At 37.8% G+C, this 27,243-nt stretch overlaps 1 protein-coding gene and 1 long non-coding RNA gene across 3 annotated transcripts in view; both read left to right on the top strand.

Annotated features, from left to right (window-relative positions):
* The window catches only part of LOC134652869 (uncharacterized), a 224,572-nt gene that overhangs the window by 15,560 nt on the left and 181,769 nt on the right, over positions 1 to 27,243 (top strand). The window contains exon 1 of one of the 2 annotated variants that reach the window (XR_010097214.1): positions 11,759 to 11,769. The exons of the other annotated variant lie outside the window; for it this stretch is intronic. This is a non-coding gene — a long non-coding RNA (uncharacterized LOC134652869). Of the gene's footprint in view, positions 1 to 11,758; positions 11,770 to 27,243 lie in introns of those variants that run through there. 2 annotated transcript variants of the gene reach the window in all.
* The window catches only part of LOC134652830 (5-hydroxytryptamine receptor), a 124,923-nt gene that overhangs the window by 6,945 nt on the left and 90,735 nt on the right, over positions 1 to 27,243 (top strand). The gene's annotated exons all lie outside the window — the stretch shown is intronic.

Genomic DNA, 27,243 nt, shown 5'->3' with positions numbered 1-27,243 from the left:
ACATTATCCATCCGGTACTGATGCGGTTCGAGACGTCGGGTTCTATGGTTCCATCGCTTGCCAGGATAGAACCGAGGTATTTAAAGGACGCAACTTTTGATAGAGGGGTGTCCTGCATATGTATTGTTGTGTTGCTCGGAGACTTTGAAAAGTTACAGTGCATGTACTCCGTCTTATTTCTACTTATTTTCAGTCCAGCATTTTCCAGAGCTTCTCGCCACTGCTCCAGTGTCGACTCCAGTTCTTTCAGAGCACATCTGACGAATGCACAAATTAGCCATGTTTGTCTCCTATATTATAAACAAATATTGAAGCATTTTTCAAAACAATTTTTCCAAACATTGAGTTTTGCAGTAACTTAGCACGAATTTCCTTCTAAAATAATGACGTTGTCAGTAAGAATATCGACATATTGGGTCAAATGTATCACGTTTCATCTTGACATTCCAATCGCATCTATCTGGCGATGTGTTACCAGCGATGTTTCATTCGCTTGGCAAGCTAGGGAGCCCAATTCAGATTTATTAACTTTTATGGTTTCATTTTCATTTTCATTCTCACGCTAGGCTTTCAATTCTTTTTGCATGCACCTATCAGCATGAGTGATCTTCAAGGTCGTATCAAAATGAGATTAAAACCGTAACAAATTGTTAAATCTAAATCACCTAGTCTTAGCAGTTGCAGTGACAGCTAATATAGATCTCAAGGTCAAGTAAGACTAGTTCGACCCAGCTCGCTCGCACTCGCACGTACATATAGAATGGTAACAAGGACAGACATATTGCGGTGTCGCGTCAAGTTATAGAGTGTCACGAGACTCACGAGAGTTGGGTAGTGTCTGACACTTCGATAGCGGATGACATGCGACTGATTAGGTTTTTATACACAAAAAATTAAATTGCTCAATAGTGCAGGCAAACTGCATTTTTAGGTAACTTTAATGTTATGTTTGTGCCATTCAATGAAGGTAACTTTTTTGTAGTCTTAAGAAAAATAAATATGCTAACGGTTTTAGGCTTTTTAATTTTATTGTGAATTTAACTAGCGGGGTGTAAATTTCAACCAATAGCGTGACGAGCATTTGCGTTTGCGTTATGGCTATTTTTGTATGTGATTACGAGCGCGCCAAGCGGGACGTTTTGGAAACTCAAAATCCCACACAAAATGACACGTATACGTTACGTTACGCTATCGAATTAAATTTACACTAGGGGTACAGAACGAATAACGATTAATTATGTTAAGTTTAAATTACGTTTTACGTTTATTTCAAAACGGTTTTATAAAATAAATACAGCCAGACACCGAAACTTTTATGTCGAAAAATTGCCAAGTATAACATTTCCTCATTACGTACACATTTTTCAACACACAGGGTGTTTTAAATTCAAACAAAGGTGAAATAACGAGTAAAATAAATACAGGAACATTCGTGCCGTATAACGCTGAAGATCGTGTTATAATTTTAGTCTCATATTGTTTTACATCATTTTCTAGGCGTATTACTAAGCAAAAAGGGTGAATCACAGTTATTTTATACGTAGTTATAGTATAAAAATGTAAGTATGCTTTTGTTTTATTTTTGAGCTGTTTTTGTTTTAGTGTTACATTTTTTTTATACACATGTTTTTGTTCAGTGTGATGAGCGTTTAAAGATACATTGAATTATTGAAACTACGACCAATGGATCGCTAGCCCAGTGCCCTGCCATCTGAGCTACCAAAACCGTACCCAATACAGCGAATATGTATGTCTACCTTATTATATGAGCCTCAGGGAGCTTATTTGATGGAAATATTCACTGTATTCTGAAGGCCTGCGATAGGTATTTTAAAAGTAACACCGATGGTAACTTCACTTGTAAATCACACAGATTTACTTGACACTAATGAATACAGCACTAATTTAAATCTCAAAGTTAGACAGAGGTTGTAAACCCTGGAACTTTAAAATTATTAGATCTCAGTTTAAATTCGAAGTCTTGCAATTCTCGGCTAGACTTCATTAGTGGCCCAAGATCAGTTAAATGCAAAAGTTGCCAAAGTCTTTTAATTAAAACTTAAATACAGATATTTGTTATAAGCTAGGTATGCACACACCAACGCGTTTTCTCAATGCATTTTTGCTTCTCTATCGATATGATGTAAGTTACAAAATATAAGTAGAAAACAAGGTGTCAATTTTATTCATAGTTCTTGATTAGCAACGCAGGCTTAGGCAGGGTTTGTGTTGTGGGTACTAGACGACGATAAATATATTAGATAGATAAAGATATAAACATAAATACATAGAAAACATCCATAACTCAGGAACAAAATATCAGTGATGAACACACAAATAAATGTCCTTACCAGGATTTTAACTCGGGACCTCCTGCTTTGCAGGGAGGATCACTATCGACCAGACTACTACTCTGCATATTTTTTATTTCTATATTAACGTAGGCATTTCAAGGTAATTTCCCTGAAATAGCTAAAACGTGTTTTCCCACGCGGCTTATTCCGGAAACGAAAAGCGTTCACATCGTAAATTTTTACGTCTAAATTTGAGCTCGCAACTTTTCCAGGCTCCATGTGTTTTCCTGATTAACAATTTTAGTACCTACTTGTTTGCAGCGGCTGTGACAAATGGGCTTGTTAAAAAAAGGTTGCCGAGCCCTTTCATAAATAAATTGTGGTGGGTATCCATTAGGCTACTTAGGTACTGCTTTGGCAAAAGAAAACACTAGAATTGCTGATTTGGGCAAAACAAATAAGTGAAAGTTCTATATCGCTGAGCGTTTTATGGTTACAATATGCTCAATTTTGTATTTAAATTGCTCTTGCGAGTATAAGTAATCTATTATCTGTGTGTATTTTTTTTTTGTTTTCATTTTGATTATAACGTTTAAAAATTCAATAAAACTACTTAATTATTATTTTGTAATGTTACTATATTTATGGAATGTAGGCCGTATTACTACACCTTATAAAAACAAAGTCCCCCGCCGCTTCTGTCTGTATATGTGCATATTCGCGATAAAGTCGAAAATGTTTCACATATCAATAATTATAATGACTCTTGAGGAAAGTTTAGGTGTATAACTTGTTAAGGATTTGTGTAGCCCGTGCGAAGCCGGGGCGGGTCGCTAGTATAATATTATACTACAATAATGATAAGTATATCCGTTAACTAAAAACATCAGCTATTAAAAATGATTTCCTAATCACCATACTTCTATAAAAATGACACAAGTACAGTTGGCCGCAGACGTTGCTTATCAGGCCTGGTGTTCACAATGATCTTGACGCGACTTTATTGTAAAGAGAACAAGGGCGTGTCAATGTAATTTTGAACACCTCGCCCGCTTAGCAACTTCTGCTGCTGACTGTACCAAGCCACCGGCCATCGGTCCTTTCAGAAAGGTTCCCTTCTCACTACAATTGAAGTCTGGATACTCTAAACTACCTACCTTTACTTGTTTCCGACTACAACGAAATGCAATCATAATGACCTTGGTTTAAGGTTCAATATTCTTTGACAAGGACGCCAAACCCTCGACAATGTTGACGAGTTCCGTACTGTCATTTATCTGCTATAATTTATTGCCTTTGTAAACAAGCGACTATCAAAATAGCTATTATGTTGGGCACAGATTATTTAGTTGTAGATGGTGCATAATTATAAAGAAATTAGCGGTTTCCACACATTTCTCAGTGAAATATTTTGTTTTGAATTAAATTCATACGTGATAAGCCTCACAGTATTCATTATTTGTTTGTCTACTTCAGCCATTCTCTAAGTGTGTCCCGCGGAACCCTAGGGTTCCGCGACACCCCTGCAGGGATTCCGCAAGAATTTAGAATTATGCTTATTAATAAAAAAAATACACTTCTAAAAACTATTGTCTTATGTGGGAGTTTGTTTCTCAATAAATAAAATAAAATAAATACATTTATTGTAGGGTTCCATCAAGTATTTCGCTTTCCAAAAGGGTTCCGTCAAAAAAAAAGATTGAGAACCGCTGGTCTACTTAGTCGTATGACACACTACATGAAACAAATTTTATTAAAATCAATTTATGATTACTACTTTTACTTCTGAATGCTTTTTTTATTAAATTTCAAAAAAGAATAATAAACCAATATTGAATTGAATATTAAATTTCCAAAAACTCAATATCTATTAAATTATTCATATTTAAAAATGATTAACTACAGCATTTTCCATCTATGGCCTTTAGTTTCCAATCGTAGCGAGTCTATGGGTATGTTATCTATAGTTCCGGGTGATAAATGATGGTGGAACAATCAAGTAGAGTTGTATTCAACTATAAATAGACGTAACTGACAAATATGTCCTAAAACTTTAGATCCTTTTGTACGGAAATGGGAGGGTTATATGAATACCAAACCCGATTAAAATTCATCCATTTGTTATAGTTTTCAACGGGTTTTGTAACGACCTTAAAGAACGACTTGGTTATTGGCTCGCATCAATTTTGTTGTTTTTCTTTTTAATAGGTATTTCTAATATAAAACCATTACGTGTAAAAATAAAAATGAGCACTGTGTTTGTTCGAACAAAAATTTCGTTAATGTTATTTGACACACGTAATTATCCTAGTGTACCTATACATTTTGTAACAAATTAACTCGTGCCAGATAGTTGAAGCCTTCGTTAAGAAATAATCAAGAATAATAAAGGTACATAATAATAAAGGTACCTATTTTAAACTAAATAAGCGTATGAGTTTATTAGCCGCTATTACTGTTTAAATCCAAATATTTATTCCAAATAATTATAGAACAAACTAATTTTATTTACAACAACGCTTTGCTACGATTAAAAAATAAAAAGTATTACTTACAAACTTTCACCCGACATATTAACCAGGAAACCATACTCCCGCGATACTTGTTCAAACAAGGAAACGGCGTCGGAAGGCCACTGGAGTTGCAGCGAAGTTGTTGGCTGAGCTAATCGCTTGTTCGTTCGCGATGTTTGATTTTCCTTTCCTTGGGGACAGTTCATGCACATTTAATAGTTATTCGACATATGTTAGAGCAGTTAATAGATAAATATTAATCTAATTTTATGGTTAAACTTGCGTGATTTTAGTTACTCGAGCGACATGATTTGGAGAGAATAGGTCTCCATTTTCAAGCACTGTGTATTGAGCAGCGGTCACGATATGATATGACATAAAGTTTTGGATAATTATGTCCCAATTTATGTGATAATTTTCTGTTAACATAGTGTAAATTATCCTATAGTAAAATGCGGATTATGTCATTTAGAGGAACGTGGCTGGGTGAGTAAAAGGTACCGTCGACGGGTAAACTTAGACTGATTTATTCCATCATAACTAGGTAAGTGTTTTATACATCATGCTATCTTAACATCACACTTCTAATCTGCCGCAATACAGAAATGTTTTAAATATATTATACGTAATATCAAAAATTCTAACCCTCCTTCGGCAGTCGGGTGAGAAGTTAAACGCTATCGTAGAATTGCATTGCACAAAGTTAGTCAACGTGTTAATCGCTAAAGTTAGTAGTTAGATACTCGAGATCCTGCTTGTTTGACTTGCTTTTACTTACCAAGTGGACATACTCTGTACAATATTACCTCCTCCTTGCGTCGTATTCCTCAATATCGAGGGTCGTGACCTCCATTTGCATAACTTTCTTTCTTACGATCTTTCTCCATCTGTTTCTGTCCGGCGGTGTGGAGAGCCATGCGAACTGTGGAGTCAGGAGCGGTGCGGATTAGGTCAGACTTCGTTTACGTCAGGCCTTTTCCCATCCACTTTGCCGATCACAAAAAACTTTTCGAGGTTGCTATCGTCTTTCCTTTCTATAATACTTGCAATATTACCACAAAGTTCCGTACCCAAAGGGCAAAAACGGAATACTATTATTAATACTCCACTGTCCGTCTGTCTGTCTGTCACCAGGCTGTATCACATGAACCGTAGACAGTTGAAATTTTCACAGATGATGTATTTTTTTGCCGCTATAACAAAAAATACTAAAAAGTACGGAATTCTCGGTGGGCAAGTCCGACTCGCACTTGTCTTTTAAATAGGTGAAAAAAGGGTTGATGACTGCTACGTCCACAAAATCCCTAGCGGAGGCTAGAAGGAAAACCGCGAAAAATACCGCCGCGTGATATTACCTTTATGTGATATTAAACAATACACCGGCTTCACCAAAGATATAGCAGCTAGTATAATGTAGCTATTTGGCAGAATTACCTGGTTAATGCAAAAAGTATCCATTACAACATTACCCGTGCGTCACAGATCACATCAAGATAGAGGGAGCGTGTGGAGCGAATAGCCGTTATCCACACGCTAAGTCCTGAGTTAATTGAGCTGTCGCCAGTTACATATGACTTATTTTTAACTAATTTACAACTCCATACATCGGCATCACCTGTCAGAATTTCGGAGTTGGCATCAAGTTCAATAATAGGTCACCAATGTGGTCAATGATCATCTGCACGTCCTACACTCTAATTCTGTAAAGTCCACCTACAACACCAGAAGTTTTGGTAATTTCTGGTGATGCTGATGCTGGTGATACATCACCATAAGAGCCTCAAGCTGGCCTCAAGAGGACTAAGTAAACATACAGAAATTTCGTCAAAAACATCTTACAAGGTCGCTAAATCCATGAAAGTCACTACATAGTAATGCAGAACCACCAAAACTGTTGATAGCATTATAAAAAGAAACGGAACATGTAAAAATGAAAATGGGCCATATATTTCTGTATGTATACTCTGACCCTTAATGCATGGAGTTCCACATATGGAACACAGATAAAAAACCTTTTATTTTCCAAAATATGTGTTGTATATATTTTTTTTCCCCTAAAAGTAAACACATATATTTATCACATATAGGTAATTTTATTTCTCAAAACAAAAAAGTCATGCATTGTAGGGTTAATACCTACAACCAATGCTTATTGGTTGACTCATCTCAGTGGAAAAGCAGCCTTACCTTGTTAATTTAATAGAGTGCGGTCGCAGTAGGACCCAAGTTTATGACCTGTGTGCGTGCAAATATAAATATATTTACAAAAATTAAGTTAGAAGGGCATATATAAGTCAAGTCATCCATTAATTACGTCACACGGGGATGGTCAAATAATTCCACATGTTGGGACAAGGGGACGGGGAGTCACAAACTCTGTGACATCATTTTAACTTCAACCTGTAACTGAAAATTATTTAGATTTTTCTTTATTTACTGTACAGTAACTATTTTTTGCAATAATAAATCATTTTTATTCATGTAATTTTTATACTTACCTACTTAATCAGTTTCGTGTAATAAATATTAAAATATTATAATAATACCTTCTTCAAACAGCTAATTTCTTTATGAAACTTGCTAAATAAGTGACGTTACACCAGGAAGAGGGAATATTGGTCATTAATTAAAGATACCTATGCATGTTGCCGAAAGTTTCCAAAAAGTTGGAACCGTTCTATGAAATTTCAAGAGAATTTTACAGAAAACAAAGGATAATTTCATTTTACAAATGAATAATTTTGATACGTTTAAAAATATGTCAAGTTTTCTAAATTATTCCATATGGAAACTTCGCAATCATGGAAACTTTTGGACTGCACATGAATAGTCGTTATCTTTTGTGAGACCGAGACTAGTTTTAAAATGCGAAGTCTATTGGAAAACTTCTGTTACTTCCTTCCCATACTACACAAACCGATTCCATTATTTCGCTTTTAACGAACATAAATCGACCCTTATTTGTATGGCAACTGCCAGAAGGATTATCTTGAGTACACCCTTTTGGCTTAACCCGGATAAACGGTACATTTCTCGGTAAAAGGGTAGGTACATATTTCACGTACAATTATACGCGGGGATCAAATTATGCGGAAAAATGCGAATTTCTTCTGATTATCTTGGAATTGGATTAAAATAAAATTGTGATTCATTTTTATGTTTTCGTGGGGATTTTCTGTGTACTTAACCAAATAATTTTAAATTGACTTTAATTATAAAACATTGCGTGTTTTATTTTTGCGTGGTTTATCCTTAATAAGGACTGTAAAACTTAAAATTCTAAACTAATTTATCACCAATTCCATCAAATCCTGTTGTGAAGATACCTCCTATTCAAAATATACATTTCAAATAAAAATACAAAATCGTTTATTTGTCCAACACAGGTATGTACATGTCGGAGGCAGATCGTAAAATCGGCCATATCGAGATATTCCTAGGCATACCATGAAACGCCGCCATTTCATGATCTGACTAGCGACTACCAGCCATATCGTGCAAACATCAACGTTTGACGATTTGCCTAGCGACGTTTAGGCATATCAAATAGTAGGGTGTGATATTCCTAGGCATATTATGAAACGCCGGCATTTCATGATCTGCCTAGCGCGACCATCAGCCATATCGTGCAAACTCAAGGAGTGATATTCCTAGGCAGATCATGAAACGCCGGCATTTCATGATCTGCCTAGCGACCACCAGCCATATCGTGCAAACCTCAATGGGTGATATTCCTAGGCAGATCATGAAACGCCGGCATTTCGTGATCTGCCTAGCGACGACCAGCCATATCGTGCAAATCTCAAGGGGTGATATTCCTAGGCAGATCATGAAACGCCGGCATTTCATGATCTGCCTAGCGACGACCAGCCATATCGTGCAAACCTCAAGGGGTGATATTCCTAGGCAGATCATGAAACGCCGGCATTTCGTGATCTGCCTAGCGACGACCAGCCATATCGTGCAAATCTCAAGGGGTGATATTCCTAGGCAGATCATGAAACGCCGGCATTTCATGATCTGCCTAGCGACGACCAGCCATATCGTGCAAACCTCAAGGGGTGATATTCCTAGGCAGATCATGAAACGCCGGCATTTCATGTTCTGCCTAGCGACGACCAGCCATATCGTGCAAACCTCAAGGGGTGATATTTCTAGGCAGATCATGAAACGCCGGCATTTCATGATCTGCCTAGCGCGACCACCAGCCATATCGTGCAAACCTCAAGGGTTGATATTCCTAGGCAGATCATGAAACGCCGGCATTTCATGATCTGCCTAGCGACGACCAGCCATATCGTGCAAACCTCAAGGGGTGATATTCCTAGGCAAATCATGAAACGCCGGCATTTCATGATCTGCCTAGCGACCATCAGCCATATCGTGCAAACCTCAATGGGTGATATTCCTAGGCAGATCATGAAACGCCGGCATTTAATGATCTGCCTAGCGACCACCAGCCATATCGAGATAACCTCAAGCCGCTTAAGGCTCAAAAGGAACGTAAACTTGTATTAAAAGGTACGATCTGGCAATACTGGACTCGGACGCAGCGCCATATAGAATGCAGCGCCACCAGTGGCAAAAAATGCAATTATTTTACGATGCGATCGGTATAAATGAAGCTAGGAATTCGATAAATACATTGCTCCCATCGATCTGCCGAATCTTTTATAACTTTTATAAGACAGATCGTGATATGCCTGAGTTAATTTTAGTCAGATCATGAAATGGCGGCGTTTCATGATATGCCTAGGAATATCTCATCAATTATTTTACGATGCGCCCGGTATGAAGCTAGGAATATCAACGAATACATTGGTCTGACCGATCTGCCGCCTCTTTTATAAGGCAGATCGTGATACGCCTGGGTTAATCTTAGTCAGATCATGAAATGGCGGCGTTTCATGATATGCCTAGGAATATCTCGATATGCCCGATTTTACGATCTGCCGCCGACATACATAAGTACAGATCTTATAATATTACTGTTGTATCACTGTGTTGTGCCGTGAGGCGTACAATTTTTTGTCAGTAATGGACTGTGACACGAAATAATAATAAAAAATCTCAAATGGCTTGAAAATGCCAATATTATCGCAAATTTATTATAGAGAAAACTACTAGATTTATATGCGAGAGCCCCTCTGGGTAAGGGCCTCAGCAAACCTATGGGTTTATGGGCCTACCTATGGGTCGGGTACTAGATGAATAGTTTTTACCGAAGGTTATGGCCTTCGGTAAAAACTATTCATCTAGTTATACCCATTCCATCACAATCTATCGAGCTAACCTTCGTTATAACCTTTAGCCGGCTAAGGTCTAGGCATTGCTAGCATATTTATAGAAGGCGGTCATCTGGCTCGATACAGTGCAGTTATAACTTATAACGCTTGGATAACTTAAAATCGATTTACTTATGGTTCATTTAATATTACAAGGCTTAAGACTAGCAATGTGCCAAAGAGAATTAAAAAAAATGCAAGGTTCCCATGAAATGTTCTCGGTATTATTTTCGGTCTGGAACTTTTTACTGTAAAGTTTGTTTAATTTTTATGACACTCGAAATATACGCCACTTTTTTACGTAAATGTTCAATGAAACAGTCGTCAACAGTTAAGAACATTGAGTAATAATCGCTAATCTGAACGGGTACTTTCTAAGTGGAAACTTGCATGAAATTTTTCTCATGAAAGTTTCTACATACATTGTCACCTGCATTTTATTCCCTGTAATTTGTAAACACCATTTAGCAACAAACAAGATTAACTTTCACTTTATTTTGACCTACAAACAGTTAAACATTTCCTTAAAAACTCCAAAAGCTAAAACATTGTAAGTAAAGTTAAACGTTCTTGTAAGAGTGTCCTTAAGCTGTAAAAACGCGTTTTCCCTAATACGAGGAGAAGTATTTGAATAAAAACTTGAATCATTGTGTCACGAGGCCCAAGGCCCGTGTTACATTTGGCGCGCTGGATTTGTTTTTCTATGTTATTTTTATGTTAGTATCACAGTTACACGAGTGCCCCTAAATACGTTGATAAAATTAATTTTGTAGCATAGTATTCACAAGTTGAACTAACAATTGAGTTTTGTTTTAGTTGAACAAATTGTAGTTTTAAATTTATTTCATGATATACTGTAAAATATGACACTTAAATAAGAAAAATACCTATTCCTAATAAAATTTTGTCAATGTATTTTGGTGCCAGCCTGTATTATATCGTAATAAACAATCTGTGTGAATAGTATTTTGTAAGGCATTGTTATTTTTATTTATTAATTAACAGATTCAGGATAATATTTTAAGACAGAATACGATTTCCGAGAAATGAGTAGGTATTTAAACAAAAATATTGTTCAAAATAATGAAAGTAATATCTGGGAGACATATAAAACATATAAAAACTCGAAAATGCGCGTTTTCCCAGAGATGGAACCTAGCTGGATCGATTTTTCGCGCCCGAAAACCCCAATATAGCCAATTTCATCGAAATCGTTAGAGCCGTTCCCGAAATCCCCGAAATATATAGATATAAATAAATAAATATACAAGAATTGCCCGTTTAAAGGTATTACATTAGATAAATAGGTAAACAACCTCGAAAGGTTTTACCGTTATGGTTTGCAAATATTTTTAATTTGTAAGTATTATTATTTCACAACATCACATATCCGTACTTAACACACAAGTAAATGCCCTTTTCATAGACCTTAACACTTAAACGACAACGTCCAAAAAAAACTGGACAGTTGACCCTCTTTCTGTATTTTATTTAACTAGAATCATTGATACCTACCAGGGATGTTGCGAATATCCGCATCCGCATCCGCAACCGCGGAACTTCCGCATTATTTTCAACATCCGCATCCGCATCCGCATCAGCATAAAATCGATGCGGATTTAATGCGGATGCGGATGTGGAACAGGTCGGTACAGGAACGTCTTAGCATCGGTGTAAGTGCTAGACTGCTAGGTAATTTAGTCATTAACCAAAAAACCTATTAGAAATGAGCAGTCAAGCGTGAGTGGGACTTAATGTACGGAACCCTTGGAACGCGAGTCCGACTCGCACTTGGCCGGTTTCTTGAAATAAAAATTACTAAAATGTAATACTTGACGTTTTTTATGGTACTATCTTGACATCCGCATCCGCATCCGCATCCGCGGATGTGAGCCTTTAAAAATCCGCATCCGCATCCGCGGATGTCAAAAAATCGGCATCCGCAACATCCCTGATACCTACTATTGAGCGCCGAGGAGATTTGACCTCACGATCTTCCGTGTTTTCCGTCGATTTAAGGGTTAAGACAAAAGGGGACAACGTCACGTTGAAGTTGCGAGGTATTTAAAATTACCATGTCACGCTCTTATTCTCTTTACAATAAAGTCTCGTCAAGATAATTTTGAACACCTGGCCCGCTTAGCAACTTTACTGCACAAACGCAGTCTGCAATATAAAATATGATAACAATTAGTAACAAACTCAGATTCTTTGTTTACATGTAAATATACTTAGTGGATCCTCGATAATCTGAAAACCTCTTTAGTTAACATGAAATAAAATCCTATAATTATGCCTATTCTCTTGGAAGCCGAAAACCTCATTAACTCTAAAAATTTAATTTGATTTTTATACCTAACTCTAAAAAGTACTAAGTATTTACTACCAAACCACTTTTAACTCGATGAAAACAATAAGTCTGTAGTGTACCTACACATTTGTACCTACATTATAACATCTCCTTTACGAAATTTTCATTCAATTTACATCTGTGACTCAAAACCTCCTTAAGACGAACAAAACCCTATAAAGTTATCTGAAGTTGATATACTCCATAAGACGAAAACTCATTAAAACGAAGTTTTTGGCGTTCCCTAGAAATTCGTGCTATCAAGGTTCTACTGTAAGTATATATTTTTTTGGCTTTCACGGGCCTATAATCCCGGTCTTTTGATAGGCTTGCGTGGGGATATACCTAGATCCAACACGTAGAAGCCCCTTGGAGAGCTTTTATGTCATGTAGAACGCCTGCTGGAACCCGTTAACAGGTGCACCAACTTTTCTCTACAATAGTCCCAATGCCCAGTATTATCTGAACTGTTTATATAACAACGGTTTCACTCACTTGAATTACAAGTTGCACGAGTTGTAGTCGCCGCGAGCACTCGAACCTGAGGAAGGACCCCGAAGGGCCCGAAACATGTCGCCAATAGCGACTAAAAATTCAAGTGAGTGAAACCGTTGTCGTATAAACAGTTTAAAATATGTCTCACGAAAGTTTAATGCCCAGTATCTGGTCTATGGATTGAAGTTTGGGTGGACTATGAGACTGGGTTATTGCAAAGACGTACGGACACCTGCCATAACAATGTTTACACAAGTTATCGAGGCAGGTGGTGACTTGCCGCGCATTAGATGGGCCCCTGAAACTGCCGTCGCGAAGACGACTAGGAGCAACATCGGTGTGAGCGGCTCAGGGGTGTCGAGAGGTGTGCGCCGCTTACTACCCAGTGGCTGTTAACAGCCACTGTGCCAACTCGCGTCTTATGCATCTTTCACTTCCACCCCTGGAGCATATTGCTCTAACGACTCTTCTCTGGACGGCCAATGAAGGCAAGCCAGAGCTGAGCTGAGAGTCTTGCGGGTCTCCTTGGGGTCCACTCCGACCGACGAAGACACGTCGGATACGGAGACCCTGTGACCGACTCTCGGGAGCACTCGGGTCCGTGGGGTCGTTATACTCCCCAACAGCTTGCCACAAGCTGCCCTTATTTTATTATTATTATTTAAACTTTATTGCACAGTAAAAAATACAGTGTGTAAGTCAAATACGGGCAATAAATTAAACCAGATATAGAATTCACCCGTCTTATCATTAATTAAGATGTTTTTTTAAGTTACACTTAATTATGACCCCGTGATTAATTTTTTCCACATGTACCGAGCAGCAATGTACTGTAAACATTAACCACTCAGTTGCTTTTGGATTTCAAAAATCGTAGCGTAAATTGCTTCGCGATTTTCAGCCAATGTCCGCGCGATGCAGTGTTTTATTGAAAAATTAATTAATTGGCGTCTAATGAACCATTTGCTATGATTTTTTTACACAGAATAGTTAATAAAACAAGGAATCTGATTCCGTTGCTTTATGTATGGGTAATTAAAATAAAAATAATTATAAAAAATGCGTAAACTTGACACACTAAAAAAGTCGAAACCTTCAAGCAGAGATGTATTTAAAAAAAAAAAACTAAAGCGATAACACCTATTTTTTAGTATCGTAAAAAAAAGTAGATTAGTTCTTCTTTTATTTAGTACCAAATACCATATAAGTGTATATTAAAAATCCTTAAATAAACATCATTTCATTTTATGACACGTCACGCAAGAAATACGCAGGACGGATCGAAATGTTTCGTTGATTCATGATGTATTTTTGAATGGTTAAAGAGACTCAAGTACGGAAATATAGTTCTAATAAGAACAAGTAACTAATAATCTTTAATTAGAATAGTCACAGTTTGCAATTATCGCTTTCATTACGATTTTACAAGTAAATAACAAGAAAGTATTACGTACCACCGCAGTTTCGGGTTCTTTTGCCGATCAAAAACAACACAATATCACATTTTCACTATAAATTTTTCACATCATTAATCACAGAATGTTAGAACAAAACCATATTACACAAAAGAAAACTGCTAAATACGGAATTACACTAATTTAAACGTAAATAAACAAAGCCGATATAAAAACACCCGCAACACCTGATCCGACGCCGGTAGGACTGGCCGCCATGTTGAAAAAATGGCCGCCGCTGGTGACTAGGGTCGGGGCACACAGAGTGCGTTAGGCACAGGTAGGTCCAGCATTCGAAAAAGTATGCAGAGATTATTTTCAGTCACCGTCATATTCTTATCTACGTTATTTAAGGTACTTTTCCTTCATGTGACATAGTCTGGGGACACCCTGTATATGACCATGCACTAATAAAAGATATACCAATAACCATGTGCAAATAATGTCAGGTTTCCCCAAAACACAATCTTAGTAGTTGAAACATTAGTAGGAACACATAACAAGAATGTACCACACGGGCACGCAAAGCGTCTAGTGTGCCTCATGCCTTACGACGTCCGAGCGAGACGTTCGCTAAATTGCTTTTGGTAGCTAGAGTTACCAGCCGCCCGGCACATACTTACGATTGTTTCTTTCGCTAATCCTGTATAACATATCACAGGTTTAAATGATTTTATGATTATAAATGAAACTTAATATTTAGACTATTTAAATAACAATATTTTATTTGAAAAATATGACTTATTCTTCAAAGTCTTATTTTATTTCAATCGCAAGTAACCGAAAAAAATCACTGTTTAACTACTTTGAAGTGAGATAGTAATTCATAATTCTACATTAGAACTGAAATATACATTCTATCTGTTAGTTAGATAAATACATAATCGTTTGGTATACAATTTTGATAGTAAAAGAGTAATTAAAAATACTTACGGCATTTTTAAAACACCGACCACTTTTCCGCAACTTCACTTTCGCACAACTTTGAAACCGACAGCTGTTTAAAATATTTTTTTTTAATCATGTTGGCTAATTTTTTTTTTCTGTATTGCCATGTTATTTGTCTATGCTCGGAACATAGTTTAAACCGCTTCCAAGCCGCCACTCACAGATAAAAAATCAAAAATCGTACAATGGTCGTCTGGTAGCTCTGGCTACCAGAAGCAATTTGTAGGCGTTCAAAGTTGGTAGCTCTAGTTACCAGAAGCAACTGAGTGGTTAAGAAACAAGATGATAATGACATTACGAGATACGAGCTTTTCATAGTAACTGCCAACAAGCGTTGACAATTACTTTAAAAAGCTCGTATCCCGTAACGTGTGTGGTGTATTACATTGCGGGCCGAATTATTTTGTATGGTTATAATTTTCAATGCATTTCTAAGTAAAATCTATCTCAATATACTTTTTAGGTCCTATGCTAACCACCGTTTAAATATTCGCCCGTATTGGATTTACACACTGTATACAGTGACAAATTAAGTTAATGCTACACGGCATTCTCTACCTATCAACACTAAAGAAGGTAAACACCTACCTACACCGCACCCAATATCGCTTACTTACGCTCCCCCATTCGATCTAAGTATACCTTTACGCACCGCTAAGTGTGCTCTAAGACGTACCTTAATACCGCATATCAAAGGCTCGATGTGGGGCGCTAATGCGTTCCAGTACGGTTACCATCAGTTTGTCACTGACATAAACGCCGTCGAGAACGTAATTTACTTTCTATACATCTCGCTCGCACTCGCATATTAGTGCAAACGGGATGTATAGAAAGTAAATTACGTTCTCGACGGCGTTTATGTCAGTGACAAACTGATGGTAACCGTACAGGTGGAATTCGAGCTTTGAACGTTTTATATTGATATTAGGGCCTAGCTAAGTGGCGATCATTCATAGAAAAAATGCAATAGGGGCCAGTTTCTCAAAAGCTTGTTACTTGTAATACAAGGGGATGTCACTTTTTGACAGCTTTTGTTAAAAAGGGACTTCCAGTTGTATTACAAGTTGCAAGCTTTTGAGAAACGGGCCCTACTGGGACCGTGCACGATGGCAGCGCCGCCTAGCGTTCGCAACGTGGTCGGCGCTGTCAAATAACGAGCGCAACAAAATAAAGATTATTCCTTAATAGTACATTACTGCAGACGCCGGGAAAGAAGGGCTTGCCGGGTGAGTAGGTATAGCCGGCCGACCGTAGGGAGGCCGGATAGTGATACGAAGCCGGCAAGACCTTTCACGGCTAGGCATGTATAGTGCTTTTCTCAAACATGCAATGAAATAAAAAAATACACCACTCAAAAAAAAAAACAAATTTATAATCTTTATAATAAAAATCTAACTTCACAACAAAAGTTTTTTAATTTTCCTTCCAATCCCGCCATAATTGTTTTTTTTTTACGGAAGTCGTCCGTATTTTGCGTGTGTTCGAATAGACCTTATTAGGGCCATTATACACAATCTGATAATAAGAATCTCAATTTCAATAAATAAAATAAATGCAGAGGATTTTAAATATTGTCTATGGTCTCTGATGACTTATGTATAGACAAAATTTTAAATTTATTCATCAACACATTGAATCATACAGATTCGTATTCTTAATATCAGTACGTTCGTGTATAACAGGCGTTAACACGGATATTTTGGTCCGATAACCATTCGTTCACTAAAAATGTAAAAAAAAAAAATCGATTTACATTAGAATAAAAAAAAAATTACTTCCCGGCCTAGGCCTTCAATTTCGTATGAAATTCCTTTACAGTTCTCTGGAGTTGCTCCGCCCTAAACGTGATACTTCGAAGCCTGATATAACGCCCGGAGCGACGACATTTCATTGCATGTTTGAGAAAAAATATTTACTATAATGTACTTAACAATGTGCGGAATCTAATCCTATTTCATGTTAAACACACTTGGTTTTTGCTTTAGTGAAAACAGTAAGAATTATCTGTGTATTTTATATTATTCGGTCAATTTTCTTCGTTGTTGTTTCGTTACAAATTCAATGAAAAAATGTATGTTTCGCTATGTTTTGATGACTTAAGTAGTGATCCTCATCCTGGGGATACGTACGATGCTTGCAATTATAAAAACTTTGACCTTTTTCACAGGTTTTAATCAACATATTTTGTGTTAAAAATGTATGTTCTCCCGCTTTAGGCACAATGTCTGTTGTGACACTTGTGACAGACGACAGATAACCATACATGCCAAAAGTGTGCTTTTGACGGGCTTTCAATAACTAATATTACATTCACTTAATGTTGGTACACTGTATTAGCCATACTATTTTATTAACATACAAGAAAAACTCTGTGTTGACATAGACTAGATAACATGTTTAGCCATTACGTTGTTAAGCCTGGAATAGTACTATCTATACATATAATAAAGCTGAAGAGGGTCGAAAGTCTGTACATGGAAGATATTCGAAAAAAAGTTGGTTGGGGATACTTAGAATCGATAACAGAACACGTTCTAACAGTTTTTAGAATTTTTGTCTGTTTGTCTGTTTGTCTGTTTATCTGTTTATCTGTTTGTCTGTTTATTTGACCGCGCATCACGTGAAAACGGCTGAACGGATTTTGATGCAAACTTTACTAATCTGTCAAGAAACTGCCTGGCCCTATTTTAGGCTAGAAAAATTCAACCCCTAAAAGGGGGGGTGGCCACTACACTCAATTAAGTTATGTTTGCACCTGAATCTTATGGCGCTAACTTAAGAAAGTGGTGCACACTTTTTTTTTGTGAATGTACTTTGTAAAAAAAACAACATTTTTCTTAGTCAATGTCAAACGTCTTTGCAAATACATATTAAATCACATTTATAGACGGGTCTATCGCGGGTTTATTGACAATAATTAACATTATGTGAAGTGGGTGGTTTGAAAATATGATGTCTACCCCAAACTTTTTCATACACTTTTCGTCGGGTAGTTGCACAAATCTCTGTTTTGAAATTTTGTTGGGACATCAGTTAGCCGCGACCATGACCAGTGAAACCTGTGTCGAAACGTCGGTAAATAAAGGTAATAAAATAAATTTCGAGATAGGCCCGTCTATAAATGTGAGTTAATATGTGTTCGAAACGCGAAAGTTTTTAAATAGGTATTAAGTAATTGTAAATGTCAAACAATTTGGGACTTGCATTTTAAACGCGTTACCATACCTATCCGAAAAAAACGAATTTTTCGCGAAATTCTCGCAACGTATTGAGGTTACAAGGTAGCACGGTCTCAGGAATCTGAGGAAGAATCGGAGACGTTCACGCAGTGCGAAGAACGGTTGACCGCTCAGCGGATTCGCACGACAGACGCGCTCGACGGTAAGTACTGCGGTGCATCAGCGGGTACTGGAGGCTTTCGCATTAGATATCCACACCAAAATTCAACCATTGCGGCGGTGTCCCTGACATAGCCTCTCTCAATTTTTTCCATCAAAAAAATTCGCGCTCGCTACGCTCGCGTTTTTAACTTTTAAGGTTAAGCCTACTTTCATAAAGGTGGCATTCTGGGCATCCTACCGAGCGACTACTACTACGACGGACACTTCGGGCCTTCGGCTCTAAGCGGAGCTCGGCCTTCGGCTTTCGCATTTAGACACTGATACCATTGTTCTGTGATTAAGCACTGACATCCTGGACGCTTCGGGCCTTCGGCCCTACATGGAGCTCGGCCTTCGGCTTTCGCATTAGATATCCACACCAAAATTTCACGTAAACCACTGCGACTATGTCCCTGACATAGCCTCTCTAATTTTTTTTTCTATCAAAAAAAATTCGCGCTCGCTTCGCTCGCGTTTTTAATACAATTTTAAAGGTTAAGCCTAATCTGATAAAGATGGCATTCTGGGCACCCTACCGAGCGACTACTACTACGACTTAAGCACTGACATCCTGGACGCTTCGGGCCTTTGGCCCTACGCGGAGCTCGGCCTTCGGCTTTCGCATTAGATATCCACACCAAAATTTCACGTAAACCACTGCGGCTATGTCCCTGACATAGCCTCTCTAATTTTTTTTCTATCAAAAAAAATTCGCGCTCGCTACGCTCGCGTTTTTAATACGATTTTAAAGGTTAAGCCTAATTTGATAAAGGTGGCATTCTGGGCACCCTATCGAGCGACTACTACTACGACTTAAACACTTACATCCTGGACGCTTCGGGCCTTTGGCCCTACGTGGAGCTCGGCCTTCGGCCTTCGCATTTAGACACTGATACTATTGTTCTGTGCTTAAGTACTGACAGCCTGGACGCTTCGGGCCTTCGGCCCTACATGGAGCTCGGCCTTCGGCTTTCGCATTAGATATCCACACCAACGTTTCACGTAAACCATTGCGGCTGTGTCCCTGACAACATTACTCCCATCTCTCAATTTTTTTTCTATAAAAAAAAATTCGCGCTCGCTGCGCTCGCGTTTTTAATACGATTTTAAGGGTTAAGCCCTACTTTAATAAAGATGGCATTCTGGGCACCCTACCAAGCGACTACGACTTAGGCCAATTTATAATTACATTTTTTTACACTGTTAAAAGTAATCCCCGGTACATACATATATGTAGATATTTAGTTGTGCATACATAAACATAACTGTAAATAAAGTGTAAATACTCGGCCTCAAGTTTTTGATATTTATAATATTCTCCTTTCCTGTAATCTTACTTCTAACTAATATAATATTAGACCTAAATTCGCAAGTTTGTTAGGAAGTATGGATTTCTATGTGTATAAATCTTAATTTTTCATGCTCAGAATGATTTGACTGGAGGACAGAATTGGATGATATTTGCTATGGACATGTTTTGGATAGGTACACTCAAGAACGTAAAAATACAAAAGTAGTACTGTATTGTCCGTTATACACCTTTTTTTTTTTTTTTTTAAGAGGGGAAATGCTTTAAGCATACCACCCGGCGCGGGGACGGGCCGGGATGGTTATGTGGGACTCCCTGTTGTGAGCTAATGAGACCCCAGGTTTACCCACTAAAACCCCTCTGTTGCCGCCTCGCTGCTATAAGGCGAGGTCCCAGGAACGCCGAAGTACTCTTCCGCAACCTCACCAGCGGCCGTCCGGACTCGGACCCGACTCTTGGGGAAATCACCCCTTCACCTCATTGGGCGCGTTGGCTACACATCGCGCCCGCCCACGCAGGGGTCCGTTATACACCTACTATAACTCTGTGTCGTTTAAATCACGTCTAATATTGGAATAAGGGCGAAAAAAACTATTGGTTTTGGAGTGTAGTTTTGTTTAGTGGTAAGTACCTACCTAATTGTAAAATATTTTATCTGGACTTCAGTCCGCTAATCGTATCCATCTGTCAACTTTACTTCAAGTTCCGCCTCCAGGGGAGAGAAAGAGAAATTAGGGATGAATTAGCTTACTGACACAGACCGAATTCCACGCGGGCGGAGCCGCGGGCACAGCTAGTATGATATAAAAGGCTAATATCTAGCTCGGCGTTGAAAATATATAAAATTTAATATTACTGTTTCGTCCAGTATTATTGCATTTTACCACACAATAGCTATCGTGACCCATTTTTATCGTAAGTGTGATTAATTATCGTAGCTAAAATAACTGAGAAGTATGGGAATTGACAGAAACAAAGTTACCAAACTTGTCAGTATTGGCCACATCAAGCGCTGCGATCGTTTCGGCTTCCCCTACCAGGTGCTTTGCACGGAGCGAACAGCTTTCACCACACCAGCTTGTAAAGGCTCTCTTTATTCTTCAAAAACGGATGAGAAAGTTACATTTTATCCACAAGTCGCAAAGGATTTCGATGCCAATTTTGAGTTGTTTCCTTATGTTGGCTAGTAGAAATTAAATTGACTTTTAAATGATGATATTGATGATAAATGATATGATATGAATAATAAATCACTACATAGTATAAATCAAAGTCGCTTCCCGCTGTCTGTCTGTCTGTATGACTGCATGCTTAGATCTCTAAAACTACGTAACGGATTTTGATGCGGTATTTTTTTATAGATAGAGTGATATAAAAGGAAGGTTTATGAATAATTTGATTAATTTTTTAACCCGTGCGAAGCAGGGGCGGGTCGCTAAATGATGCACATTATCATAGGTTGGTATTTGATTAAAATATAATTCGTTTAAGTATTTTTTTCTTATTTTTCGAGTAAAATTAATCTTAATACTTAATCATGGTCACCCTATGACTTTTGATATACGCTGTATGGAAAGCGACAAGACGTCACATTGAGTAGGGTGACCAAATTGCATGCAAAAATATATTTTTTACTTGTCATCTGAAAAATAATCATCATGATTGGTGATAATAGTGATAAACAATAGTTAACAGCATCATTAGGCTCATCTTTGAAATCTATATGATGTCTTTTTCTATTGTTACACGACCCCGAAATCACCCAGTAGAAGATTAAAGATTATAACAATCAACCAAACATAATAAGACTTAGCAGACAGACCCTTCAACTGAAGGGGAAGGGTCGGAATGCAATCAATAATCATCATTAACGCCTCGCCTAGACCCTCCTCGTGGAATCTATTACCACAGACTAGATAGGGAATATAAATACACTCGGTCCAATTCGAACAATGCTTATAAGATATCAAAGCGATACTATACCCACCTGTCAGTGTCAAAAGTGACGTTTTTGGTGAAAGTTTTGGTAAGTTACGCACACGCTAGCGAAGTAGCCGTACGGGTATCAGTGTTCGTTCGAATGGACATCAAATCCTCCCAAACGCTTCCAAAATGTCGGCTCGTGTTTGACCTAATGCGCTTTGACAGATGTAACTCCCGTTGCGTAATCACGCGTTGAGCCGTCGCGGGCTGTGATTGGCCGATACCTCCTAAAAGTGGAGGCAGTCAGGTGGCAAATCGGATTAGTTGGCGAACTATTAGCCAGTTGGTTATTAGTTATTACAGCGGCAGGTCTTCAGGGCGTGAAATAGGATGGAAAAGGTGACGGGCGAATGGCAACTAACTGCAGCAGATTTTTTATTCATTTATTTATTTAATAAAATACAGAGTTACTCTTACTCGTAAATATAGTCATAGCCCCGTAAAATTCAACAATGAGTTTGACTGTGGGGTCATCAGTCACTAGTTATGTAACTTAAAATAACTTAATTACTACTTACTCTTGCGCTGTCGTTGCAGCCGTCGATTTTCTTGATAAAAAGCGTGATGTTCAACTCAGAAACAAATATCAGTGATGAAATAAATGCCTTTACCAGGATTTGAACCCGGAACCTCCTGCTTCATCACATTTTTCTGACACTTAACGAGAAAATTTACAATCCCTTTTGTAGTATTTAGTTGTAGTACTCACTTTATTGTACAAAAAACATAAATTGAGGTACAAAGGCGAACTTATCTCTATCAGGGATCTCTTCCACTTCAGCTTCAGTTTCCAACTGCATAGCTAGAGCTTCTCAAAATCCATGAACTAATCTCGTTTGCATTTCCTTTCAACCGAAATCCTGCATTTTGATGTGTGCATAAACGGATAACCTGCAAATACGGGTATTAACGAGCTGCTTCAAATTCCTATACACTACATCAAAGCTAGGCTTCTCCGGAATACTCCCTCTATTCAAAGTGAAAATCAGTTATTCGACATAAAGCTCGATTCTGCTTTGACAAGTTATGGATTTAAACTGGTTTTGATACGACTTTGATCATCTTGGTAGTTAGCGCATATGTTGCACGACTTGCACGTCATTTCGCATGGCTCATTTCAGCTCCAGGTCCAAAAAATATGTATTTTTTCACTTACACATTTATCTTTCAAAATAAAAACAACAATAATTTTAACGCACTTTCTTGTTTACACGATCAAACAATGGTGCACAGTAAAAAATCGTATTATGACAGACATAGGTCAATCGAAATTAAACTTAAGTTAGAAATATTTTAAACTGTTTAGATCACAACGGTTCCACTCACTTCAATTTTTAGTCGTTATTGGCGACATGTTTTGGGCCCGTCGGGGGTCCTTCTTCGAGTTCGGGTGCTCGCGGCGGCTGCACTCCCGAAACCTGTCGCCAATAGCGACTAAAAATTCAAGTGAGTGGAACCGTTGTGGTCGTTTCAGCCATAGGTCAACATCAACACAAACCAATTTCGACTGTCATTTCTATGCCCATTGTCCCATGTCTCGTGTCTCACGGTGAATGTATTCCTTGGAGACTCGCCTTGCATCAACATCCCGACGATCGTCTACTCTGTAACAGTACGTGCATAGCCAAATGTAAATGCAGAATGGCCGAAACACAAACGTTTCCATCTTCTACGTTGTTAACTAACTATACACTACAAAGAAATATAGAAACAGACACCGGTTATAGTAGATTGTTGACCAAGGGATGAAAGACACTATTTTCAATCGAGGTAGCCTCACTGCGTTCGAACGCCAATAGTCCGAGGCTGAAAATAAAGCCTTACCGAGGTTAACACTACATTTCATGAAGAGTTACTTGAGTATTTCTTGAGGGTACTTCCAATTAACAATTTAACCTATTGAATATGATCAAATCACTATTTTATCGGCAATTGAGCGGGTATTTTTATTTTGAGCAGTATAGTTACCAACTGAATGCTATCTTCACTCAGCAACCGTGCCGTGTACCTAATATTTCAACTCAATTTAAACAAAACCAGAACCGAGTCTCGAGACGAAGAACCTCGAAACGCTACAAGATTATGCACTAAGAATCTTGGCTCCACCAAACCGCAGCAAAACAGTCTCGAGTTTTACGGCTCAAACTTTGAAAATACGCAGCCATTTCAGGAACGAACGAGATGAAATATAAATTACGTGAGACTGCATAAGTGTCGTGAAAATCACGAAGACTTAGGATGTTCTAAAGTGGAAAAAAGAGCTAAAACAAATGCTGTATGCATACGGTAAGGCCCAAAACTGCACTTAAATCCTAGCTTATGTAAAGTTTTAAGCTTTATACGGGTAAATTTTGTCTCAAATTTTGCAGCGCTGTATTTTATACGTGTGAAATATATTTTAGCGTTGCTAACTTGGTTACAACTAATTTTACTCGTGGTTCTGTAAGCTGTAGCCCTCGCGAACCCCCAATGTTGCTACACCATTTCTAGACATACTAGCGACGTACCCCGGCTTCGCACGGTTTACACAAAGCCGTAACAAATTTTACACTTAAACCTCAAGAATCACTCTACTGATAGGTGAAAACCGCATGAACATTTCAGTAGTTTTCGAGTTTATCGCGAACATACATAATAATATCTACACACACATAGACAGACGCAGCGTGGGACTTTGTTCTATAGGGTGTAGTGATATTGAATAAGATATCGAACCTGTTCAATGCTCACCAAGCTAAACAAGATTGGGTTGAAAAATACGACCTAAAGAGAAAAATTACTTTAATTTTTTTGCCCAAGTTGAAACGGAGACCACTGCTTTCGTTCGGGCAATAACTTACTCTAAACTATAGGTAACTCTTGCAAGCGCAAAGATTTGTTTAAGAACACTTGAAAGTACCTAAAACGATCGTAGGTTTAAGACATAACTTAGTCCTAAGATAAAGTCTGATTCTGTTGAACTTTTACTCATCATAACTTTTTATTGTTACAGGTACGTGAAACTTGCTGGGAATGGATACTTGGCTGGTAAAACAAGTAAAATGTTAAAAAGTTATCTTTTCAACAAGTCATATAGCATATATTTTGAATTACCTTCTAATTCTAGAAGAAAACGTTTGTAAAGTATAAAGAAACCTAGTTCTTTTATACTTTACAAACGTTGAAAAGTTACCTCACGAATCAAACCCCATTCGACGGCATGATCCTTCCAGTTAATAAAACTCGCGTTTATTCGCCGCCATATTGCTCAGCGCACCACGCGGTGTGAGGCTGGAAATATATTACTTTATGGACACGATTCATCCTATATAACGTAGCCAAAGCGAATATCTAGGCAAATACCTTATAGGTGTATACGATTTTTGGACTTTCGAAGCGATCTTAATCAGTAAATGTTGTTAGAAACACTAAAGTTTTGTTTTAAGATTAAATTAGGTATATAATGTGACACATCGTAAGGAAACCGTACTACTCCCATTAAGGCCTAATTTCTCCTCTGGGTTGGAAGGTCAGATGGCAGTCGTTTTCGTACAAACTAGAGCTTACGTCAATTCTTGAGATTAGTTACCCCCATGCTCCCATGAGCCGTGGCAAAATGCCGGGATAAAGCGAGGAAGAAGAGAAGAATGTGACACTATTTTTACTGTTAGTTACATTTGTATAGAGTGCATATTTTAGGAGTTTAACTAGAACTCTCAGTTGTGCTGCTTGAATCGTGGCATTTTACAAGTAAAATTGCACCTTCGTGCTCTTTGTCTGGTCTTGGTCTGGTCTGTACCTAATAGGCATTTAAAAGACCCAATCAAACGTTTAGAAGTTACCTTGCGTAATAAGCCCTCAAAATGTTAGTAAATTCATAATGCGGTGTCTTTGTAGTCTGTGCCTAATAGGCATTTAAAAGGCCTAATCAAATGCTTAGAAGTTACCTTGCGTAACGAGCTCTCAAAATGTTTGTGAATTATGGAAGGCCTCGCCTACCGCTCGATCAATTTGGCGTTAGTGGAGGAAACTTTGCACCTCTGCATAAGTTGTTTAACTCATTCCATTGCTCAACTAGTTTTAAACAGGTCCTAGAACGGTTACCTTTACATTCAAATGTATTATTAACTTTGAAGTTACCGTGAAATGGTCCCACTTTGCTCCCCTGTGGGTTATTATACTCCAATTCTATATAATATATTATAAATAAGATATTTTTCTTAATGCCCATTCCTCTGAAAGTTTTATACCTAATGAATGTTTTATAATTTTAAAATATTCATAACTTCCTTATCATTTGAAGCAAAATTTGGAGTGAATTAAGACCATTTTACGGCACGAAAACTTTCTACACCTATGCATAAGTTGTGTAACTCATTTTACTGCTCAACTAGTTTTCAGCAGTTCTTCGAACGGTTCCCTTTACGTTCAAATGGGTTCTTTTGAAGTTATTCGGCAAGTTTCCGCTCGCGTGTTTTCGTTGATTGTACGGTGTGTGCGTTCAGCGATACCATTTTGCTCAGGTATGCAATGTAATAAGCTCACTTAAGTAAGTTTTGTTGAAAATTGTCGAAATGTTTATCGGGTGAAGAACGGGAGCATAGCATTTTAATCTACTCACGGAAGTTTTGTTATTAAAATGTATTCCACCACTTGCACCATTTACTAACCCGGGGTTAACCGGTAAACCTTTACAATGGTTACCAGTACTAACCACTGGGTTAACGGTTTAACCGGTTAACCCCGGGTTAGTGGGTTGGTGCAAGTGGCTGATGGGTTATCTTGATAATTTTTTAAAGTTGCTTTGGAATCAATGGAACTCGCATGCTGAAAAATCAACTAAAACTTCATTTAACATAAAATCAGGCAAATATGTTTTTTTTTTCCTTTGAAGCAGCTTTGTAGCAAGCCATCAATTCATTTTACCTATGTACATATTTAGATTTTCAAAGACGGGGGGAAATAACGAATCTATGAACCATTATTACACCAGCTGAAACAACACTATTCGATAACAATTTCAAAAATATAACCGGATTAACATTGCCAAGTGTATAACTTTCCTACTATTATTCCCACTTCACCAATCCCCATAAAAACATAACAACCCGCAAAAAACATTGCAAATCCAAACCTACCTTCTCAATTTTAAGGTTCTCTTTCCAATGCAGTGAAATGAATCCAGTCGTAAACGTAAAAAGCAACACGTAGGCTTTACGAGTTCCATTGCACACAAGCGTAGATCTTTCAAAG

Source organism: Cydia amplana, chromosome 12 (genome assembly GCF_948474715.1).
Source record: "Cydia amplana chromosome 12, ilCydAmpl1.1, whole genome shotgun sequence".
NCBI classification, from domain to species: domain Eukaryota; kingdom Metazoa; phylum Arthropoda; class Insecta; order Lepidoptera; family Tortricidae; genus Cydia; species Cydia amplana.
This window is presented reverse-complemented; position numbering and strand designations above follow the sequence as displayed.